Below are 22,881 nucleotides of genomic sequence, written 5' to 3'. Positions count from 1 at the left end.
AAATTATATATATATATATATATATATATAATTTGAATCTACATCTGTATCTGTGCTCGTTTGACTCTCATAAATTATATAATCGCTATTGTTGGTGCAATTCCAAATGAGAGGGGGCATATGTACATTTGCTCTTTTATAGCTGAAGAAGGCGTGCGTCAGTTCATGAATAAATCTGAGGGTCAGCAAATACAAATAATCCACCCAGCCAACCAAACAATAAGCACCAACTGTAATTGCCAAATCAGAAAAACAGATTTTGTAGTATTACTTAGAAACAAGGGGCACTACGCCACATATGCCTCCAAAATGTCACGAGAAAACGGCCAGCGGGCTTTATATACACGAACTCTCTGTTGTTTGCGCACTGTGGCATATTAATTGGGCAGCAACCATAAGATATAAGAAGCGTTTTGAAAAAATGATTAAGCACTCTGTTTCTAATAGTGTTTCTAGCGGAATGAGGAATACTCTTAATACTGGTCCACTCCCTGATGATTTAACAGCGTTTTTCTAACTTCGGGCCAAGTTCAAAATGTAGTATATGTTCTTTTTTTCAAAGTGTAGTATCTGTTGTCAAACTCTGTCCCGGGAGGGAGGGAAAGTAAATCTTGATACTAATACACACACAAACACACACACACACACACACACACACACACACACATATATATATATATATATATGATAATTTAAAATTAAAATTAAAAATTAAAAATCTGTTTCATAAGAAGGAACACCACAAAGTCAATAATGTGTACGATCGTTTTTAGAAACGATGTTTTTATTGCTGGAGATATTATATCATGGACAATAATTTTGACATATAGTTTTTTTTGGAAACAAAGTCACCTCATCAGCAGAAGTGGGTTTTTTATATATAAAAGACACCATAAATAAACCTAGCAATTTTTAATTAAGGCAGATGTATCTTTCAATTGTTCGCCTTTTGAAAACCGTAATTATCGTAAAAGCATTCATTTCGATGTTGATTGTAGCTTATACATGTACGTGCATTTATAAGCTACAATCAACATCCAAATAAATGCTTTGACGATACTTACGGTTTTCAAAAGGCGAACAATTAAAAGATACATCCTTTAAATTATATATATATATATATATATATATATATATATATATATATATATATATATATATATATATATATATATATATATATACAGGGTGTTTCAAAAGTCTTGGGAACATTACAAATGCGTATATTTCATAAACTCTTCCAGGTAGAAAAATGAAACTGCTGCCATTTTAAAGCTTGCTTAATCAAGTTTTTGGTCATACTAATGATTTTCGTCTTATCTTTTCAGGTGCAGTAATGGCGTTCTCTAAACAAGACATGGCATTTTGCGTCCTCCAATTTGCAAAGACTGAATCGTGGACATGTGTTCAGCGCTCATTTCACAGGAAATTTAAAAAAGAAGCTCCTGAAAGGAAATCCATTGTCAGATGGCATGCTAAATTTGTGAAAGATGGGTGTTTGTGCCCAAGTAAGCGAACAGGTCGCCCTTCAACTTCAGAAGATGCAGTTGAGCAAGTTCGGACAGCCTTTCAGCAGAACCCCCGTAAATCAGTGAGAAGAGCCAGCAGGGAACTTCCGCTTGCTCCAGCAACTGTCTGGCGTGTCTTAAGGAAACGACTGCAAATGGTACCTTACAAGCTCAAGTTGGTCCAAAAGTTGATGGACACTGATAAGCCACTTCGCCGTGACTTTTGCATTGCAATGCAGGAGAAGTTGGAAGATAACGGCTTTGATGACCAGCTTGTTTTTAGCGATGAGGCGAACTTCCATCTGATTGGCAAAGTTAACAAGCATAACACTCGCATATGGGGTACTGAGAATCCTCATGAACTTCTTGAGCACACGCGAGATTTACCAAAAGTGAACGTGTTTTGTGCAATTTCCAAGAAAGGTGTCTATGGACCATTCTTCTTTGAAGAGGCAACTATCACTGGTGAATCCTATCTCAACATGCTTGAAGACTGGTTAATGGCTCAGTTGGAAGAAGCAGAATCTGATGACATCTTTTCAACAAGATGGTGCACCACCACACTGGAGTCTTAAAGTAAGGCAGTTTCTTAACACAAGGCTGCCTGGTAGATGGATTGGGAGATCTGGGCGAGGTGATGACGTTCTCATGCCCTGGCCTCCTAGGTCTCCAGATGTTACCCCGTGTGACTTTTTCCTTTGGGGCTTTGTCAAGCAACAAGTATATGTGCCGCCCCTTCCAAGAGATACTGACGAACTAAAGGCTCGAGTAACGGCAGTTGTGGGAACAATTGACGTCAAGATGCTGGAACGCGTTTGGCAGGAAATGGACTATCGACTAGATGTCTGCCGTGTGAAGACTGGTGCTCATATTGAGCAACTTTGAAGATTCCCCACAAAACTTGAAACTTTAACCTTTCCAACGGTACCAATTTCATTTTTCAACTCCTAATAGTTTTTGAGTTATTAAAAATCGTTATGTTCCCAAGACGTTTGAAACACCCTGTATATATATATATATATATATATATATATATATATATATATATATATATATATATATATATATGAGCAAATAGTTAATAAAATATGTTAAAAACACTTTGAAATGAGTTAAACACATATTTAATCTGAAAATGAAACACTAGATAAATGGATAGTCCTTAATCCGCGGAGTTTCGAAGAAATACTCTCCTTCTCATCAGAGGGTAGAAATTAGCAAAATGCGGGATCGGATTTGGCATGCAGAAGTATTTGATGAAACAACGTCAAAAATCTTACTTGAAAATAAAATAAGTTAAACAGAGGGAATATGGTAAAGAAAAAGCTGATTACACACGAATGGATAGTCTGGTGGAAGATAAAAAATCCAGTGACGGTAAAATCCAAATGTAAAACTTCAAGAAAGTTAAAAGAATTTCCATTTGTACAAGTAAAATCCAAGGAAATCCCGTAATTGGAAGAAGATGGTCCATAATAATCCAAAGGCAGAAATCTATGGAATAGTTCACAAAAATGTGTACAAGGAAAAAAAGAAAAGATTCCAATAATATTAATAAAAGAAAAATAAGATGTGATTTTCACTCTACTTCCGGAAGTAGAGTGAAAAGCACATCTTATTCCGGTTTGAGATAGTTGTTGTCCAGCCGCACTGATGAGCTGAGAAACAGTACTATATGTGGATGACTATATATATATATATATATATATATATATATATATATATATATTTATTTATTTACCAGTGGTGAAAAAACCCGGACTAGAGTGCTCAATGTGTAGTCAGAGCAGTATATAGGAAATTTATTACTGTGAGTCCAGAATGAGTTTACAAATTGTTTCAGCTAGAGGAAAATCCTCAAAGAGAGGAAAAATCCAACTAACATCATCAGAATTCATAGATGGATATATATACATATCTGTGTGTGCGTGTGTGCGTGTAAATGTTTCTAATTTTTTTTTTAAGAAATCGAAATGATTGCAGAATAATTAAGAATTGCTGATGTATTTAAAAGCTCATTGGTTTTGTTTGACGGACATACCCGCTTAACAATAAAATTTCACCCCTTCACTGTTGAGGTCCCTAAATTCCAGAAAGCATTTTTTTATTCTAATAGTTTCTTCGAACAGCAACACCTTAAATTTCTCTCCCTGCTACCTGTTTCCCTCGTTTTGCTGACATTATACAGGGACTTCTTTATTGGAGTCTCTTTCCTATTAAAAACATTCCAAGAAATTTTATAATGCACGCTACTTGTCGATTTCCGAAATACATTTAAAAAAATGGATGGTCGCATTCAATGCTGCGAAGACTAAGTTTGTCTCCTTCAATAATTACAACAAACCTTCTCTACCACCAATAGCAATGGCCAAGAACACATTACCTGAGAGTACTTCCTTAAAACTCCTGGGCCTAACGTTTACAGGCAACATGAACTGGAATAGATGCATTGAGAACACTGCCAAGGCTGCTGAAAGGAAGGTGGGCTCTCTCTACCGTGCTAGAAAGCTACTTACGCCTGAAAGTATTTTGTACACCTATAAGCCACCATTCGTCCATGTATGGAGTATTGTCACATTTGGGCTGGTGCATCTGCTGCTTGTATCTCACTCCTGGACAGGGTTCAAAAGAGAGTCGCCAACCTGATAGGTCCTGAACTGTTATCTAGGCTTCAGCCTCTGTCCCATCGATGAAATTTGCATTCCTCTGCCTGTTCTACAAGTAATTTAATGGTGAATGCCCTGACGAACTATAAGCACTTGTACCACCTCAACGTGAATACTCCTGACAAACCCGACAAATCCCAACCCTTCACAGTAGAGATCCCTATGTGTAAGACTGCCTTCTACTTCAATAGTTTCTTCCTCAGAACTGATAAGCAACTAGGTCCCAACCCTTCACAGTAGAGATCCCTATGTGTAAGACTGCCTTCTACTTCAATAGTTTCTTCCTCAGAACTGATAAGCAACTAGGTCCCAACCCTTCACAGTAGAGATCCCTATGTGTAAGACTGCCTTCTTCTTCAATAGTTTCTTCCTCAGAACTGATAAGCAACTAGGTCCCAACCCTTCACAGTAGAGATCCCTAGGTGTAAGAAAGCCTACTACTCCAATAGTTTCTTCCCCAGAACTGCAAATCTTTGGAACTCCCTTCTGGGATTCTGTTTTCCCAACTGTACTGACATGCAGAAGTTCAAGTGTAATGTGAACAAACATCTTGCTACTCATCTCCCTTCATAATGCCCCTGCAACATATGTTCCCGATAGTAGCCCCCTACTTCAAAGTGGCACTGTGCCTTGTTTGGGGTGAAAATTGAATTTAACAAAAATTGGAAATAAAATATTTTTTATAGAGAGTTCGATGTTTTCAATAAATCACCGATGAGATTGGATTAAGTATTTACAAAATAAAGGAGGATCAAGTGTTGCAGTTGTTAAAAAAAGATCAGGAGATCAGGGTTCAATTCTCAGTCTAGTCATACTAAACGCATTAAAATGGTACTTTACACCTCATTTGCTAAACACTCGGCATTATAAGAAGCGGGTCAAGGGCAAGTGGAGTTTTTTTTTGCAATGGAGTGGCGATATTTCTTTACGTTTTGGTAAAGCACTTAACGAAACGGAAACCTTTGAGTCGCCCTCGATTATAGTCGGCCATTTATCTTTTTATCTTGAAGATACAACAAACATTATCAAGTACTTATGTGTGATCAGTTTGCCTAGCTTTACATAATATATTAGACTAGCCGGGATACCCAACTTTGCCAGGGATTTAATGAAGATCAACAAATGTTCCTCACTTCAGATACTTTTATTATCATCGAAATCGGTGGATTCGTCCATTTTTTTTTAATTGCGTTAATCGCGGGGCGCTTTACTTGCTTTACTGCAGTTACTTAGTCCACAATACATTGTAGTCTACATTGCACTGTAGAGAATCTGCGGTTAATCTTATAAAATTAATTTTATATAATGGCTTGAATTGAAGTGTAAAGTGCAAAAGTCTAATGTGCTCTAGTCAATAGCATTCATTTAGAACGCGTCTTTGTCTTATCAAAGAACTTAACGTTGTTTTTTTATCACGCTGGTTGTGCGGTGATAATACTTCTAAAATGCACTTGTGATGTTAGACTATATCAGAGTGATAACTTTAGTCAAAATAGAACTGTTTCTTCTTTAATCGGATTTTTCGATGATCGGTTTTCGATACTAATCGGAGGCATTTCGATACTAAGCCTAACTATGAACTCTCAAAGGCGCATGAAGTGTATTTGTGTGAAATTTAAAAATAAAAAATGGCCTAGCCGTTTCGGAGTCTATAGAGAACGAACTCAAAATGCATTTTATATATCAGTAGAGATATAATTTATACGATACAAATTGAAACCTTAATAAGTGCAGGCGATCAAACTGAAAAATACTTAAACAAATTGAAATCCGCATCGTCTGTGTGCAATTGTCATCAGGTGACACGCCACGATTTGATGTTAGACGTCACGAATGTCCTGTCTCAACACCACTCATTTAGTAACATCATCGAGGAACCCTGTTGACCCCCGCCCAGAACACACACGTACACATATTCATATTGTTATCATTAATTTTAATGGATAATTTGAAGATTTGTGTGTCAATAGATGACGGATGAAAAGGGAGATAACCGTCCTAATAAGGTAATGTATCACGTTACAATATGGCGGCTGGCGTCCAGCGAAAATTGTTGCTGTTTTCTTGCCAACGAGATGATTCTGTGTTAAATTAGCTCCAATAACACGAGTCGTGGTGTTTGCCCAAATCGATGAAGACAATATAAACCGCTTTCTACATCAGTTGCCATAATGGTGTTCACCCTCCCCGCCTGACCTTCAACTCATGCTTATCGGTTCTCACTTCCACTTTCTTTCTAATTATTTACCCCTTTTTTATCTCTATATATCTACCTATCGATCTATGTATCTATCTATCTATCTATCTCTCTCTCTATATATATATATATATATATATATATCCTCTTTCTCTTTCTCTCTATCTATATTTATATTTATCTATATCTATCTATATTTATTTCTGTCTTTTGCTCCATATTTATCTATCTCTCAATATCTCATATTCTCTTTCTCTCTCTCTCTCTCTCTCTCTCTCTCTCTATATATATATATATATATATATATATATATAAAATAACTACTTCATTTACTCACATAAAATTAATATACGAAAGTATAGATTTATGCGTAAACTTTAAGTATTTACTTCAAATGTGTTCAATACGTAGGTAGAGCTAGTTAGTAATTTATAAAATATATATGGCGATTAAGCTACACTGAATATTCGGCGTTTCATCCACTATAGGATTCGTCAGGCGTATGCGCGAATTCTGTGGTTTTTTTTCGTTTTTATATATGTTGAGGATTTTAGTTAGCCAAGCAAAACGAAAAACAACCACAGAATTCGCGCATAAGCCTGACGAATCCTATAGTGGATGATACGCCGAATATTCAGTGTAGTTTAATCGCCCTATATATTTTATAAATTACTATATATATATATATATATATATATATATATATATATATATATATATATATATATATATTGCTCCATATTTATCTATCTCTCAATATCTCATATTCTATTGCTCTCTCTCTGTCTCTCTCTCTGTCTCTCTCTCTATCTGTCTGTCTGTCTCTCTCTCTCTTTATATATATATATATATATATATATATATATATATATATATATATATATATATATACAGGCGGCAAAAGAGAGTCCGCACTTGTAAATTGTTCAACAACTGCAAATATAGCTAAATTTAATGTAACTGTTTAAACAAACTATACCTCATTTGATTGGCCATTTATTCTTCTATTATTTTACCTGTTCATATTTGACTTTTAATTGAAATATTCTAGTGTTCATGTCAATTTAAAAAAATAAATTAAATTCGAGGAGGCAAAAAGAAAGTCCGCACAATGGAAAATTGTTATTTAAATGTAATTTAGGACATTAATGCAACACAAATACAACAGGAACACAATTAACTAATTAGTATTTAATATCATAACCCTTCTGCAATTTCACAGTAGTACAATGGGGAAAGGAGTGGCTGGTTACTTTTAATGCATCTAAAACCAAGCTTCTCTCTTTACATCATCAACATTCTGATCCACATCTGGCATCAATTGAAATGAATGGCTCTCGTCTTCAGGAGGCCTCAAGTTTTGACAAGCTTATTGGCTTGACCATTACTCCTGATCTTAAATGGAACACATACATCAAATCTGTTGCCAAGGCCGCTGGAAAAATGGTGGGATCTTTCTATCGATCCGGTAGATATCTCACTGCTGATGCTATTCTCTATCTATATAAGAGCCAGGTACGTCCAAGGATGGAATACTGTTGCCACATCTGGGCAGGAGCTGCTAGAAAGGACTTGGCCTGCCTTGATAGAGTTCAAAATAGACTTCGTAGCCTCGTAGGAGATGTCATTTTCTCTTCCTTGCAACCTCTATCACACAGAAGAGATGTTGCGAGTTTGTCTCTGATGTATCGTTATTTTCATGGAAAGTGTTCGACTGAGCTTCAATCTATGGTCCCCTCTCGCCAAACTTTCACAAGAAACACCCGTCTAGCTGTAAACACTATCAATAATTACCCCCACTCTTTATCTGTGACTAAACCTAAACATAGATTCCATGAACAAAGCTTCTTTCTTAGAACTGCACGTCTGTGGAATTGTCTTCCGTTTTCCTGCTTTCCGGCTGACTACAATATGGTTGTCTTCAAGTCTAACGTAAATAAGTTCTTGATGAGCCGTTCCATATAAGTTATCAAATTTTCCAAATTTTCATTACTAATGATTACTATATTGTCCAATTTCTACTGTACACTCTTTAACCCTTATCCTTGAGTGGCCTCTTGGCCTTGATAATGTGGTGATGCCTATGTATAAAAAAAAAACAGCCTGCAATATTTTGGGGATTCCTTGAATTAGACTGCATCAATACTCCAGGGAGAAGGCATCCCACTTTTCTTTAATTTTTGTCCAATGTTCTTCCAAATTTGACTTTTTATCATTGCGTAGCAATTGCTTGATGAAATGACATAAGTTTTCAATAGGATTGTGGTCTGGAGATTGTACAGGCCAATCCAAACACGAAATATTATGTTCTTCTAGGAACCTCTTGACATTGCCAACTGTGTGAATGGGAGCATTATCCTGCATAAAGAGGGGATTATTATCTAAATTCCGACCAAAGTAGGGTAGAAAATGCTCACTCAGCATATTAATGTACTTGGTCGAATTAATGCGACCTTGCAAGCGAACTATAAACCCTGGACCATTGGTACTAATAATGGCCCATACCAAACTGAACCCCCACCACATTGCCACGTTGAAACTGAACACCTAGGATTAAATTCTACGTCTGTCCTCTGATGGACGTACTGCCTAACATCACTGTCTAACCCATTGAATTTGCTTTCGTCGCTAAACAGCACTTTTGACCAATATGAAGAGTCATGATCTTCATTGCATCTGATGAAGTCCATACGGCGCTTTCTGTTCTTTACAGAAATCATTGGCTTGCATCTTGCAACATATCCTCGCTAATAAAGTTCCTTTAATCTGTTCTTGACAGTAGAAAGAGAGCACTTTTTAATAAGATTACACTGTTGTTGGATTTAGGGAGCTGTTTCAAATTTTTTTGTTAGGCTGCGGATTTTGATAGGATTGTCTTCCTTGTTAGAAGTAACTCTAGTACGACCAGAGTTTAGGCTTTTCTCATTACATTTCAATCTGCGGCCGATTTCTCGATTGGATAAACCAGAAAGGTGGAACTTCATGAGCTCCTGAAGATCACTAAGAGAAATCCCCACGAGGGCAATGTCAGTCAGACACAGGGCCAATTTTCCATGTGAGTAAAATCCATCATCCCATACATTATCTGCTCCTTTTTTATTATAAAATTTAATCGGTGTTGCCCAGGATTTATTACAATAATTATACCATAGCGAGTCTGTTTAACTGCCTACGAAACATATTTTCTTTATAATTTATTTAATATCTTAAATTAAAAATAGACAATTTTACGACTTGATCCAGCGTCGTTTAACCTCTAAAGAAAAATTAAGACCTACTTTTGTGGGGCCTAATAAGTATAAATAGTCCTTATAAATAATATGAGAGACGAAATTTTAATAAAAAAAAGAAAATTAACATTTTAGCGTAGGGGATCACTTTTCTATATAAAGTTAACGTAAAATGAGGACCCACTTTTTGGCCACAAAGCGTTCAACAAGACATATAATCTAGAACATTTTTTCAAGTTTGGCGATCGAGGGGGGCAAAACATGACAAATACAATTTTGTTTTTCTTTGCTTTTTTTGGTGGTGGGAGATGATTATTGAACTGCAATCAGCATCTGTAGCCGCCTTAATTTGACTATATGTCGTTCAAAACAACCTGTCTGATTCTCCTACTCAATGCAGGAGAAATTGGGGGGGGGGCTAACAAAGGATATTGCTTTTCCATAATTCGCAGTGTTCTTTAAAAATTGATTTACCTTAGCTGTAATCTCTCGCTGTGACAAATCTTGCTTATGGAATGCTAGAATTCGAGAGCCCTCAACTTCAATTAGTTTTCCTGCTTTGGCTATGATAATACCTTTACACAGTGATTGCTAATGTCTAACTGAACTAAAAACATTAGAATCACTATAAATCAAACAATTTATACCCTTGGTCTTTGATCATGTGTAAAAAGCCTGATTTAATAAAAATGAAACTTTTAAATAAAAATTTTGTGAATGTACCTTTTTGTTTCCATAACCTTTTAGATTGTAGTATTAGTAACCTTAAGTATGAAGAGTTTAAAATCTATCCTTAAAAAGGTTTCTTTTAAAAGATATTTAAGTGGTTTGAAATTTTTGATCAGCAGTGTATGTACGTCGAGACGGCATAAGTGCAACGAGTTTATGAGAACAGATTCCATTAAAATATTTGTAAGCCAGGCATAGAGATGCAATATTTCGGCGATGGGACAGGAGTTAGGACTTAGTTGACAGTGAAACAAATTAGGGGTTGGGTGGGTTGGGTGTTTTTGTTTTACGGCATATCAACCCTTTTCGGGTTATTTAATGCCGAATCCAAAGAATTTGAAGAATTTTTAATAGAATATATTTGTTTTCAAGTCATTTTCTATTAACCCATAGTTGGGACCCTAACAGATACTACCACTCCGGGTCAAAGTGGACCTAGGAGCAATGGTAATTAAAGGGTGGCTCCACACTCCCCAAAGCCAACAAGCTGGGGCCTCACCACTGGATATAGTTTAAGGTTATATCCAGGACCCCCATTGAGGGACTTTTACCCTCTGCAGGGGGGCAGTCGGTGTATTCTAATGCTCCACCGACAGGGCCTGAAACCAATTAGATTGAAAACTCTATTTTGGCCCCTGTCCAAAAGAGAGAGGCTTGTGGTAGATGCACCAGTCCAGATGTGGCAACAATACTCCATGGATGGGCGAATGGTTTGCTGTGAATATGCCTATATCTATATATCTATCTATTTTTATCTCTATCTCTCTGTCTCTTGCTCCATCTCTCTCTCTCTCTCTCTCTCTCACACACACACACTCTCTCTCTCTCTCTCTCTCTAGCTGATAAATGTCCAATGGCGCTCGAGTGGGCGTCCCCTTTTTTCGCAACGATCGTCGTTGAACCTCCAACTATGTGGTTGCACACAAACCATTCATTCCAATTTATCGATTTCAAAACAAACAAGCTAATTAACCGACGCCCCCTTCTTTCTCCTCCACAAAAATATATGCTCGAATCATAAGATATGGATTATCTTATTAATATCAAAGAGTTTCTCCTTTTTATTTAAAATACAAGTTTGGACGAATTTTTACGGCATATCACCCCTTTTTCGCATGATTTTGTGTAGCACCCAAGCACTTGAGTAAAATGTGTTGGTTTTTATTTTTATTTTTTTTTTACATAGGCATCACCACTTATCAAGGCCAAGAATCCACTCGAAGATAAGTGTTAAAGAGTGTACAGTACAAATTGGACAATATAGTAATCGTTAGTAACGGAAATTCCGTTAATGTGTTAGCTTATATGGAACGGTTCATACAAAACTTGTTTACGTTAGACTTGAAGACAACCATATTGTAGTCAGCTGGAAAGCAGAAAAACGGAAAACAATTCCATAGGCGTGCAGTTCTAAGAAAGAAGCTTTGTTCATGGAATCTACGTTTAGGTTTAGGCACACATAAAGAGTGGGGGAAATTAGTGATAGTGTTTTCTGCTAGACGGGTGTTTCTTGTGAAAGTTTGGCAAGGGGGGAGGGCATAGATTGGAGCTCAGCCGAGCACTTGCCATGAAAATAATGATAAAGCAGAGACAAATTTACAACATCTCTTCTGTGAGAAAGAGGTTGTAGGGAAAGGAAAGGGACATCCCCTATGAGGCGACGAAGTCTATTTTGAACTCTAGCAAGGCAGGATATGTTTTTTTTTTTCTTGCAGCTGTTTTTATATTTTCAGATATTTTTTCACGGGGTTTTATATTTTGAAAAGTTAATAGTTTATTTCTTTTTTATTATATATTCAATTTTATTTTAGGATATTTTTTTCATTTCAATTTCTTAATATTTTAAAATATTTATTTACTTTGCTTTGCTTTACGGTGTAACGTGGCCGTTACGCTTGAATCGTATTCGTTACACTTCAAACATGTCTCGGAACCCCCACGCTGTCTGTTTTTGTCGCAAAGAGCAACTTAATAAAAATAAACAAATTCAACTCTGCTTTTATTTCTGTTTTAGCAAAACGCATTTATTACCATTACTTTCTAAACAATGTTTGTTGTTTTTTTTTTCTTTTAATTTTTCATTTTGTCTGCCATATTAACAAAACCCTGTTGTCTCGACACCAGCTTAAAAGTCTATCGCCGTCACTGCGGGCCACACGTCCATCTCACCCGGTTTTCTCTTTTTTTCGTCGGACCTTACACTAGCATTAGTCAGATAGTTCTTTATACAGCTGTTTTCTTCCCCCTCAACCACGTGGAATATTTTTTCTTTTCTCCTTTTGACGCAAGCCCGCGTTTCCAAATTTGTAATATGCTTTTTCCTCAATTACTTTTAATATCTTCGCAAGCAAGCTATCTTACAGATTCTGCTGATATTTTGCCGCGCGCACACACGCGCTTTGTAACAACGGCTTATTACCCCATTTTCAGGTTATTTGATACTAAATCCTGTCATTTTGGTAAAAGTTTCTTGTTTTTTTGCTCTTCAAAGCCTACAATATTATAGATATTTTCTATGCTTTTTTATTTTGGGTGATTTTTACGGCATATCAACTCTATTCTGTTTATTTGTAATCTAATCCTTTCATATTGTTTAAACCCTTTTAGTAGATATCTCACTCCTGATGCAATTCTCTTCCTTGCAACCTCTTTCCCACATAAGAGATGTTGCGATCTTCTCTCTGCTTTATCGTTATTTTCATGAAAAGTGCTCGTCTGAGCTTCAATCTATGGTCCCTCCCCGTCAAACTTTCACGAAAATCCCTCGTCTAGCTAGAACCACTATTCAATAACTTCCCACACTCTTTATCTGTGTCTAAACCTAAACGTAGATTCCAAGAACAAAGCTTTTTTCTTAGAACTGCACGCCTGTAGAACCCTTTCTCATTTGCCTGCTTTCCGGCTGACAACAATTTGATTGTCTTCAACTCTATCGTAAACAAGTCCTTCATGAACCATCCTCCTAAGTGATCTAATTTACAAAATTTCCACTACTTATATATACCCATTAACACTTATACTCGAGTGGCCTCCGGGCCTTGATAAGTGGTGACTTCTTCGCATATATATATATATATATATATATATATATATATATATGCATGCATATGTATGTACAAAGGGTTAAACGATTAAAATGTCGCCTTAGAAAAACATGATTCCATTTCTCTTTGATGAAAACCGGTTTTCTTTTTTGTCACAGATCATCAACTAGTTGGCCAATTGTGTGCGAATCCCAAGATCGATAGGAACCTACTATAATTTCTGAAAATGACACAATGCTTAACGAGGGAGATCGGAGATGCGCCGGTGTTTAACTCATGCTCTCTTCCGATCCAAGTTATGACAACAGGATCATTCTCAGCACTCTTAAAATGTAAATCCATATGTTTCAACCCTTGAGGACACAGCTGAATGCATCGGACAACCCACTGTTTCGACAAAAAGAAATTGCATCACACTGTCTATAGAACTGCAAAGAAAAGAGAGCTCTGGAGTGTATCAAACTCTAAATTTGTGAAAACAGCGTAAATAGGTTTCTTAAATTTTTAGATGAGTTCCACAAGATACAGCTGAAGAAGGTCGGAGCTAACATTGACAGAAACGTTGTGAAAATCACACTCAAGATGAGAACAGTAGTCCGATGAATCCAAATAATATGAATAGCGTGAATAGGGTTCTGAATCAAAACACATCGCTCAGTATGAACAAAGCTTCTTTCTTAGAACTGCACGCCTGTGGAACGCTGTTCCGCTTGCCTGTTTCCCCCCCCCGACTTCAAACTGGATGGCTTCAAGTCCAACACAAGCAAATTCCTAATGAACCGCTCCCCTTAATAATGACACCTTACCAATTCTCCAATACTATTACTACACTATCCCTTTGATTACTGTACACACAATAACCCTTATCCCCGAGTGGCCATTGGGCCTTGATAATTGGTGAACTCCATGTAAAGAAAAAGTATTACCATGATACACGGGTAGTACCTGAGCGTCATCAAACTACTTTCCGACAATCGGTAAAGAATGGCGGGAAAAATCGTGGATAAAAGAAGCAGAGAACGAAAGTTTGAACACCTGGGCAATGTCAAAAATGATGAGCAACAATGAATTGATGAACGCCTCGAGGGAGAGAGATAGATAGAGAATGATAGCCGTCAATGCCTGTACCAGGCAGGATACCACTTGAATAAATGAACCAAGAAAATCCAATTTTATGAGGAAACGAGTATGTACTATCTCTGTCCGCCATGTTTTACCCCCCCCCTTAACAACCTCGCCAGAAATAGCGAAAAGAATCAACCTCTTAATGGCTAGAGTGATTAAATGATTGTTTCGCTATTTCTGGAGAGGTTGTTAAAAAGAAAGGGAGTTTTCCTTTTTATAACATCTTATCTTTTATCTTTTATTTCATCAGTAATAATAGTAAATATAATACTTATCTACCTTATCAACATTTCCTAATTATTTATTAATTATAAATCTATTATTATTACCCCTTTCATTTATATAAAAAGATCTTATCTTAAATCTATTATACGTATCTAGCCACCTTCTTAAACTGGGCGTATCTTTGCTCTATCTACCATCACTAAAGTGTTTGGTCCAAACGGGCTTTCTAACTCGTTGTATGACTGCATTAGCACCGGCAACTTATTTTACTGCTGTCCCCGATTGACATTCACCTGGCACACTCCTTTCCGTTATTTTTCTCATTAAGCTTCTCTTTATCTTTCTAACCTCGTAATATTTTCCTTTCTTTTCTTCCTCTCTTAACAAACAAACTCCTCTCTAATTTTTAATTCATTTTAATTTTAATTTCTTTCTCTCTAGCCCTTTATATTTAACTATAATTCCTAACCACATATAATCTATATTTCTCCCTCACCCCTCTTCCTTTCTTTTCCTTTCCTTTTTCCCCACACACTACTCCCCCTCCACTTTCTATCCAGAAGTTGAAATCTTGGCTTTTGATGCTCATTTGTAATTTTTAAGAATCTTTTATTTTGATTTGAACTATCTGAAGAGATCGGCAGGATAATATCATTGTCTTGTCGATTGAAACAATTTGTAATGATTTAAGCAAAAAAAAAAAAAAAAAAACCTCATAGGCTGAAATAATAAACACACACACATACACACACACACGTATATATATATATATATATATATATATATATATATATATATATATATATATATTATTTTATTTTATCAACAATTCCTTTCTGTTGCAAGTTTAGAATATAATTGTCTATAATACCAACTCAATTATAATCTAAGCTCAATAAATTTTCAAAAGAGTTTTCAGAGCATATATACGTAAATTGAATAAAATCACAACCTACATGAATAGAAATTCACTTATTCTTGTCGTTAAGTTAAGTTAAGCTGTAAGAACTTAACGACAAAATAAGTGAATTTCTATTCATGTGGGTTGTGATTTTATTCAATTTATATATATATATATATATATATATATATATATATATATATATATATATATATATATATATATATATATATATATAAACAGACATTAGCTTTGTATATAATACGAGATACCTTAAATAAATTTTTTACATTTTTTTTCGTATGGGCACTTTTATTGGTAATGCCTACATGAAACTCTAATCCCCTTCGAAGCAGTCTCCTCCGGTTGAAATGCACTTGTTGTATCGTTCCATCCATCATCCATGCTTACGTTCAGTCTTGAAAGACTAAGAATACCCCTTAGGGGCAGTAGCGCGTGTAATTGTGAGGCGATGGTTGCGCAATCCTCAACCACATCTCTCCTGAATCGGCACTGTTTGAGTCCAGTGGCAAGAAGAAGACCAGGACGACTGGAAACAATGCCGAGATAAGCGGAAAGCACATACAGCGCTTGAAAGTTCCAAATGGTCACCCATTTAGTACTGACGAGGTTTAACGTTGCTTAACTTCGGTGACAACGTCATTATGCCGTATATTTTGTCATTTCAACAACTTCTGGAAGCCTCCACGGAGTTCCTCTTGTGTGAGCGTGTCAATGACTCCCGGCATAGCCTGTATCATCTACTCAATTATCTCATAATGACCGCTTCTAATGGTTTCCTTGAGCTTAGGAAGAAATTAAAAGTCACAAGAAAAAATGTCCGGACTTAAGGGAGGGTGAGTATTGATGCCCATCTCAGTCGAATCCCCTAGTTTTCTCTGAGGACTCTTGCAACAAACTTCGTGCAAATCTTCCGCATCTTCAGTTCCTCACAAATAATTGCATGTACAGTTCCCACACTGACATCAAAATGTGCACTTATTATCTCTATAGACACACGACGGTTTTATCCATGAAATTCTTTATTTGGACAATCAACTCTGGTGTTCTGACTTCCTTTGTCCTCCCACACTTCTCATCATCCCTCACTGACTCCCCGCCTTCCTTGAATCTCTTATGCCACTCAAAAACTACTGCTCGATTAAGGCAACATATTCCAAAAGTAGTCTGAAGCATTTTTTATGTTTCAATTGTATTTTTCTAAGTTTAAAACAAAACGTTATTGCCTATCGTTCTTCTAAAGTGTTTCTATTTTAAAATTCACCAATTGTGACAATCAGGCTTTAGTAAGATGTTTTCCAATTCCTGCTGTAGTTGTTACTTTAAACCTGATGTTATAAAAATTGGTCAGTCATCTCATATGAGATGTATAACAATATCACACTAGATTTTCTAGCGTCTGCGACAATTTTAAAATTTCAAATGTCTGTACGAAAAAGTCTGGAAACGTATTGAAGGCATCGCGTAAATACATAGAAGAAATATAAGGTGTCCAAAAAGGCACTGAGGGGTTTTAAACTTAATTAAATTCTTTATTTTTGACGATATTCTTCTGTAATTTTAACACAATCTGACTTAGACATTGAGAAATTTACAAAAAAGGAAAAATTCAAACGATCTTTATTTTATGATAAATAAGGTCTTTTAAATTTTCAGCTTCGCATATTTTTCCTCAACCCAAAACATTATTCATGGCGGGTTGCAGAATCTCTGGATTTCAATTTACCTCCCTTATTCGCAATAATCTGTGCCTAAATCAAAACGTGGATTCCATGAACAAAGCTTCTTTCTTAGAACTGCACGCCTGTGGAACTCTGTTCCGTCTGCCTGCTTCCCACCTAACTACAACTTGGATGTCTTCAAGTCCAACGTTAACAAATTCCTAATGAACCGCCCCCTTAAGTAAACACTTCATCAAATCTCCACACTAACGTACTGTACTTGCAATAACTCTTATCCCTGAGTGGCTTCCGGGCCTTGATATGTGGTGACCACCGTGTAAAAAAAAAGGCTTCTAAAATTCGTATTAGAATTGCCCGCAAGTACCTGAAAAATCAATTGTAAAAGTGATATTCTCCTGAAAGATACAGGTTAAATCTCAACTGTGGGCGACCAAAAAATACATTTGCAAATTATTTCGGACCACAATCCAATCATGGCTGATGGAACAAGAGCATGCTACCCCCGTGACGTAAATAAACGGGTCCTGTCGAAGTTCCGTCAAATTTCTCGAGTTCGACATAAACATTCCCGAGTTCAACAAGATATACCTGAAGAAGGTCGGAGGTTTTATCAACTGAAACGTTGTGAAAATAACAGTCAAGATAAGAGCAGTAGTCCGATGAATAATAATACAAATACCCAATCCTCATCTCAAAAAATGAGAAACGTCATATATTACCTTTATAAGTGCACATGAAGATAATAAGTAAAATAAAAAAGATAAATATAACAATAATAAGTAAAATAAAAAAGCTAAATATAAAAAATAATAAGTAAAATAAAAAAGATAAATATAAAAAATAATAAGTAAAATAAAAAAGATAAATATAAAAAATAATAAGTAAAATAAAAAAGCTAAATATAAAAATAATAAGTAAAATAAAAAAGCTAAATATAAAAAATAATAAGTAAAATACAAAAGATAAATATAAAAAATAATCAGTAAAATAAAAAACTAAATATAAAAAATAATAAGTAAAATAAAAAAGATAAATATAAAAATAATAAGTAAAAAGAAAGTAAAATATAAAAAATAATAAGTAAAATAAAAAAGATAAATAAAAAAAATAATAAGTAAAATAAAAAAGATAAATATAAAAAATAATAAGTAAAAAAAAAGCTAAATATAAAAAATAATAAGTAAATTAAAAAACTAAATATAAAAAATAATAAGTAAAATAAACAAGATAAATATAAAAATAATAAGTAAAAAAAAAGATAAATATAAAAAATAATAAGTAAAATAAAAAAGATAAATAAAAAAAATAATAAGTAAAATAAAAAAGATAAATATAAAAATAATAAGTAAAATAAAAAAGATAAATATAAAAATAATAAGTAAAATAAAAAAGATAAATATAAAAATAATAAGTAAAATAAAAAAGATAAATATAAAATAATAAGTAAAATAAAAATGCTCAATATAAAAATAAATAAAATAAAACAGCTAAATATACAAAAATGACTAAATAAAAAAGATAAATATAAAAGTTATAAGTAAAATAAAAAAGATAAATATAAAAAATAATAAGTAAAATAAAAAAATAAATAAAAAAATAAACAGTAAAATAAAAAAAATAAATATAAAAATTGATAAGTAAAATAAAAAAGCTAAATATAAAAATAATAAGTGAAATAAAAAAGATAAATATAAAAAATAATAAGTAAAATAAAAAAGATAAATATAAAAAATAACCAGTAAAATAAAAAGATAAATTCAAAAAAATAAGTAAAATAAAAAAGCTAAATCTAAAAATTAATAAGTAAAATAAAAAAGATAAATATAAAAAATAATAAGTTAAATAAAAAAGATAAATATAAAAATTAATGAGTAAAATAAAAAGGATAAATATAAAAATGATAAGTAAAATAAAACAGATAAATATAAAAAATAATAAGTAAAATAAAAAAGCTAAATATAAAAAATAATAAGTAAAATAAAAAAGCTAAATCTAAAAATTATAAGTAAAATAAAAAAGATAAATATAAAAAATAATCAGTAAAATAAAAAAGATAAATATAAAAAATAATAAGTAAAATAAAAAGATAAATATAAAAAAATAAGTAAAATAAAAAAGATAAATATAAAAATTATAAGTAAAAAAAAAAGCTAAATATAAAAAATTATAAGTAAAATAAAAAAGATAAATATAAAAATTATAAGTAAAAAAAAGATAAATATAAAAAATAATCAGTAAAAAAAAAGATAAATATAAAAATTACAAGTAAAATAAAAAAGCTAAATATTAAAAATTATAAGTAAAATAAAAAAGATAAATATAAAAGAAGTCACATAAAAAAGATAAATATAAAAAATAATGAGTAAAATAAAAAAAGATAAATATATAAATAATAAGTAAAATAAAAAAGCTAAATATAAAAAATAATAAGTAAAATAAAAAAGATAAATAAAAATAATAATAAGTAAAAAAAGAAAAATATAAAAATAATAAGTAAAATAAAAAAGATAAATATAAAAATAATAAGTAAAATAAAAAAGATAAATATAAAATAATAAGTAAAATAAAAATGCTCAATATAAAAAATAAATAACATAAAAAAGATAAATATAAAAAATAATAAGTAAAATAAAAAAAGATTAATATATAAATCATAAGTAAAATAAAAAAGATAAATATAAAAAAAAAAAATAAAAAAGATAAATATAAAAAAAGTAAAATAAAAAAGATAAATATAAAAAATAATAAGTAAAATAAAAAAGATAAATATAAAAAATAATAAGTAAAATAAAAAAGATAAATAAAAATAATAAGTAAAATAAAAATGCTCAATATAAAAATAAATAACATAAAACAGCTAAATATAAAAATAATGAGTAAAATAAAAAAGATAAATATAAAACATTATAAGTAAAATATAAAAGATAAATATAAAAATAATAAGTAAAACAAAAAAGATAAATAAAAAATATAATAAGTAAAATAAAAAAGATAAATATATAAATAATAAGTAAAATAAAAAAAATAAATATAAAAATTGATAAGTAAAATAAAAAAGCTAAATATAAAAATAATAAGTGAAATAAAAAAGATAAATATAAAAAATAATAAGTAAAATAAAAAGATAAATATAAAAAAATAAGTAAAATAAAAAAGATAAATATAAAAATTATAAGTAAAATAAAAAAGCTAAATATAAAAAATAATAAGTAAAATAAATAAGATAAATATAAAAAATAACCAGTAAAATAAAAAGATAAATTCAAAAAAATAAGTAAAATAAAAAAGCTGAATCTAAAAATTAATAAGTAAAATAAAAAAGATAAATATAAAAAATAATAAGTTAAATAAAAAAGATAAATATAAAAATTAATGAGTAAAATAAAAAAGATAAATATAAAAATGATAAGTAAAATAAAAAAGATAAATATAAAAAATAATAAGTAAAATAAAAAAGCTAAATATAAAAAATAATAAGTAAAATAAAAAAGATAAATATAAAATTATAAGTAAAATAAAAAAGATAAATATAAAAAAAAATAAGTAAAATAAAAAAGATAAATATAAAAAATAATAAGTAAAATAAAAAACTAAATATAAAAAAATAAGTAAAATAAAAAAGATAAATATAAAAATTATAAGTAAAATAAAAAAGCTAAATATAAAAAATTATAAGTAAAATAAAAAAAATAAATATAAAAATTATAAGGAAAAAAAAGATAAATATAAAAAATAATAAGTAAAATAAAAAAGATAAATATAAAAAATAATAAGTAAATTAAAAAACTAAATATAAAAAAAATAAGTAAAATAAAAAAGATAAATATAAAAAACAATAAGTAAAATAAAAAAGATAAATATAAAAAATAATAAGTAAAATAAAAAAGATAAATATAAAAATAATAAGTAAAATAAAAAAGATAAATATAAAAAAAGTAAAATAAAAAAGATAAATATAAAAAATAAAAAGTAACATAAAAAAGATAAATATAAAAAACAATAAGTAAAATAAAAAAGATAAATATATAAATAATAAGTAAAATAAAAAACATAAATATAAAAATAATAAGTAAAATAAAAAAGATAAATATAAAAAATAAGGAAAATAAAAAAGATGAATATAAAAAATAATAAGTAAAATAAAAAAGATAAATATATAAATAATAAGTAAAATAAAAAAGATAAATATAAAAAATAATAAGTAAAATAAAAAAGATGAATATAAAAAACAATAAGTAAAATAAGAAAGGTAAATATTAAAAAAATAAGTAAAATAAAAAAGATAAATATAAAAAAGGTAAAATAAAAAAGATAAATATAAAAAATAATAAGTAAAATAAAAAGATAAATATAAAAAATAATAAGTAAAATAAAAAGATAAATTCAAAAAAATAAGTAAAATAAAAAAGCTAAATCTAAAAATTAATGAGTAAAATAAAAAAGATAAATATAAAAATGATAAGTAAAATAAAAAAGATAAATATAAAAAATTATAAGTAAAATAAAAAAGATAAATATCAAAAATAATAAGTAAAATAAAAAAGATAAATATAAAAATTATAAGTAAAATAAAAAAGATAAATATAAAAAATAATAAGTAAAATAAAAAAGATAAATATAAAAAATAATAAGTAAAATAAAAAAGATAAATATAAAAAACAATAAGTAAAATAAAAAAGATAAATATAAAAAATAATCAGTAAAATAAAAAAGATAAATATAAAAAAATAAGTAAAATAAAAAAGATAAATATAAAAAATAATAAGTAAAATAAAAAAGATAAATATAAAAAATAATAAGTAAAATAAAAAAGATAAATATATAAATAATAAGTAAAATAAAAAAAGATAAATATAAAAGTGATAAGTAAAATAAAAAAGATAAATATAAAAATTATTACGTAAAATAAAAAAGATAAATATAAAAATGATAAGTAAAATAAAAAAAGATAAATATAAAAATTGATCAGTAAAATAAAAAAGCTAAATATAAAAATAATAAGTGAAATAAAAAAGATAAATATAAAAATAATAAGTAAAATAAAAAAGATAAATATAAAAATAATAAGTAAAATAAAAAAGCTAAATATAAAAATAATAAGTGAAATAAAAAAGATAAATATAAAAATAATAAGTAAAATAAAAAAGCTAAATATAAAATATAATAAGTAAAATAAAAAAGATAAATATATAAATAATAAGTAAAATAAAAAAAGATAAATATAAAAATTATTACGTAAAATAAAAAAGATAAATATAAAAATTAATGAGTAAAATAAAAAAGATAAATATAAAAAATAATAACTAAAATAAAAAAGATAAATATAAAAAATAATAAGTAAAATAAAAAAGATAAATATATACATAATAAGTAAAATAAAAAACATAAATAAAGAAATAATAAGTAAAATAAAAAAGATAAATATAAAAAATAATAAGTAAAATAAAAAAGATGAATATAAAAAATAATAAGTAAAATTTAAAATATAAATATAAAAATGATAAGTAAAATCAAAAAGATAAATATAAAAAATAATAACTAAAATAAAAAAGA

Source organism: Euprymna scolopes, chromosome 35, assembly GCF_053919585.1.
Source record: "Euprymna scolopes isolate OS-2025 chromosome 35, ASM5391958v1, whole genome shotgun sequence".
Lineage (NCBI taxonomy): Eukaryota > Metazoa > Mollusca > Cephalopoda > Sepiida > Sepiolidae > Euprymna > Euprymna scolopes.
The sequence above is the reverse complement of the archived record's forward strand: the minus strand, read 5'-3'. Positions refer to the sequence as shown.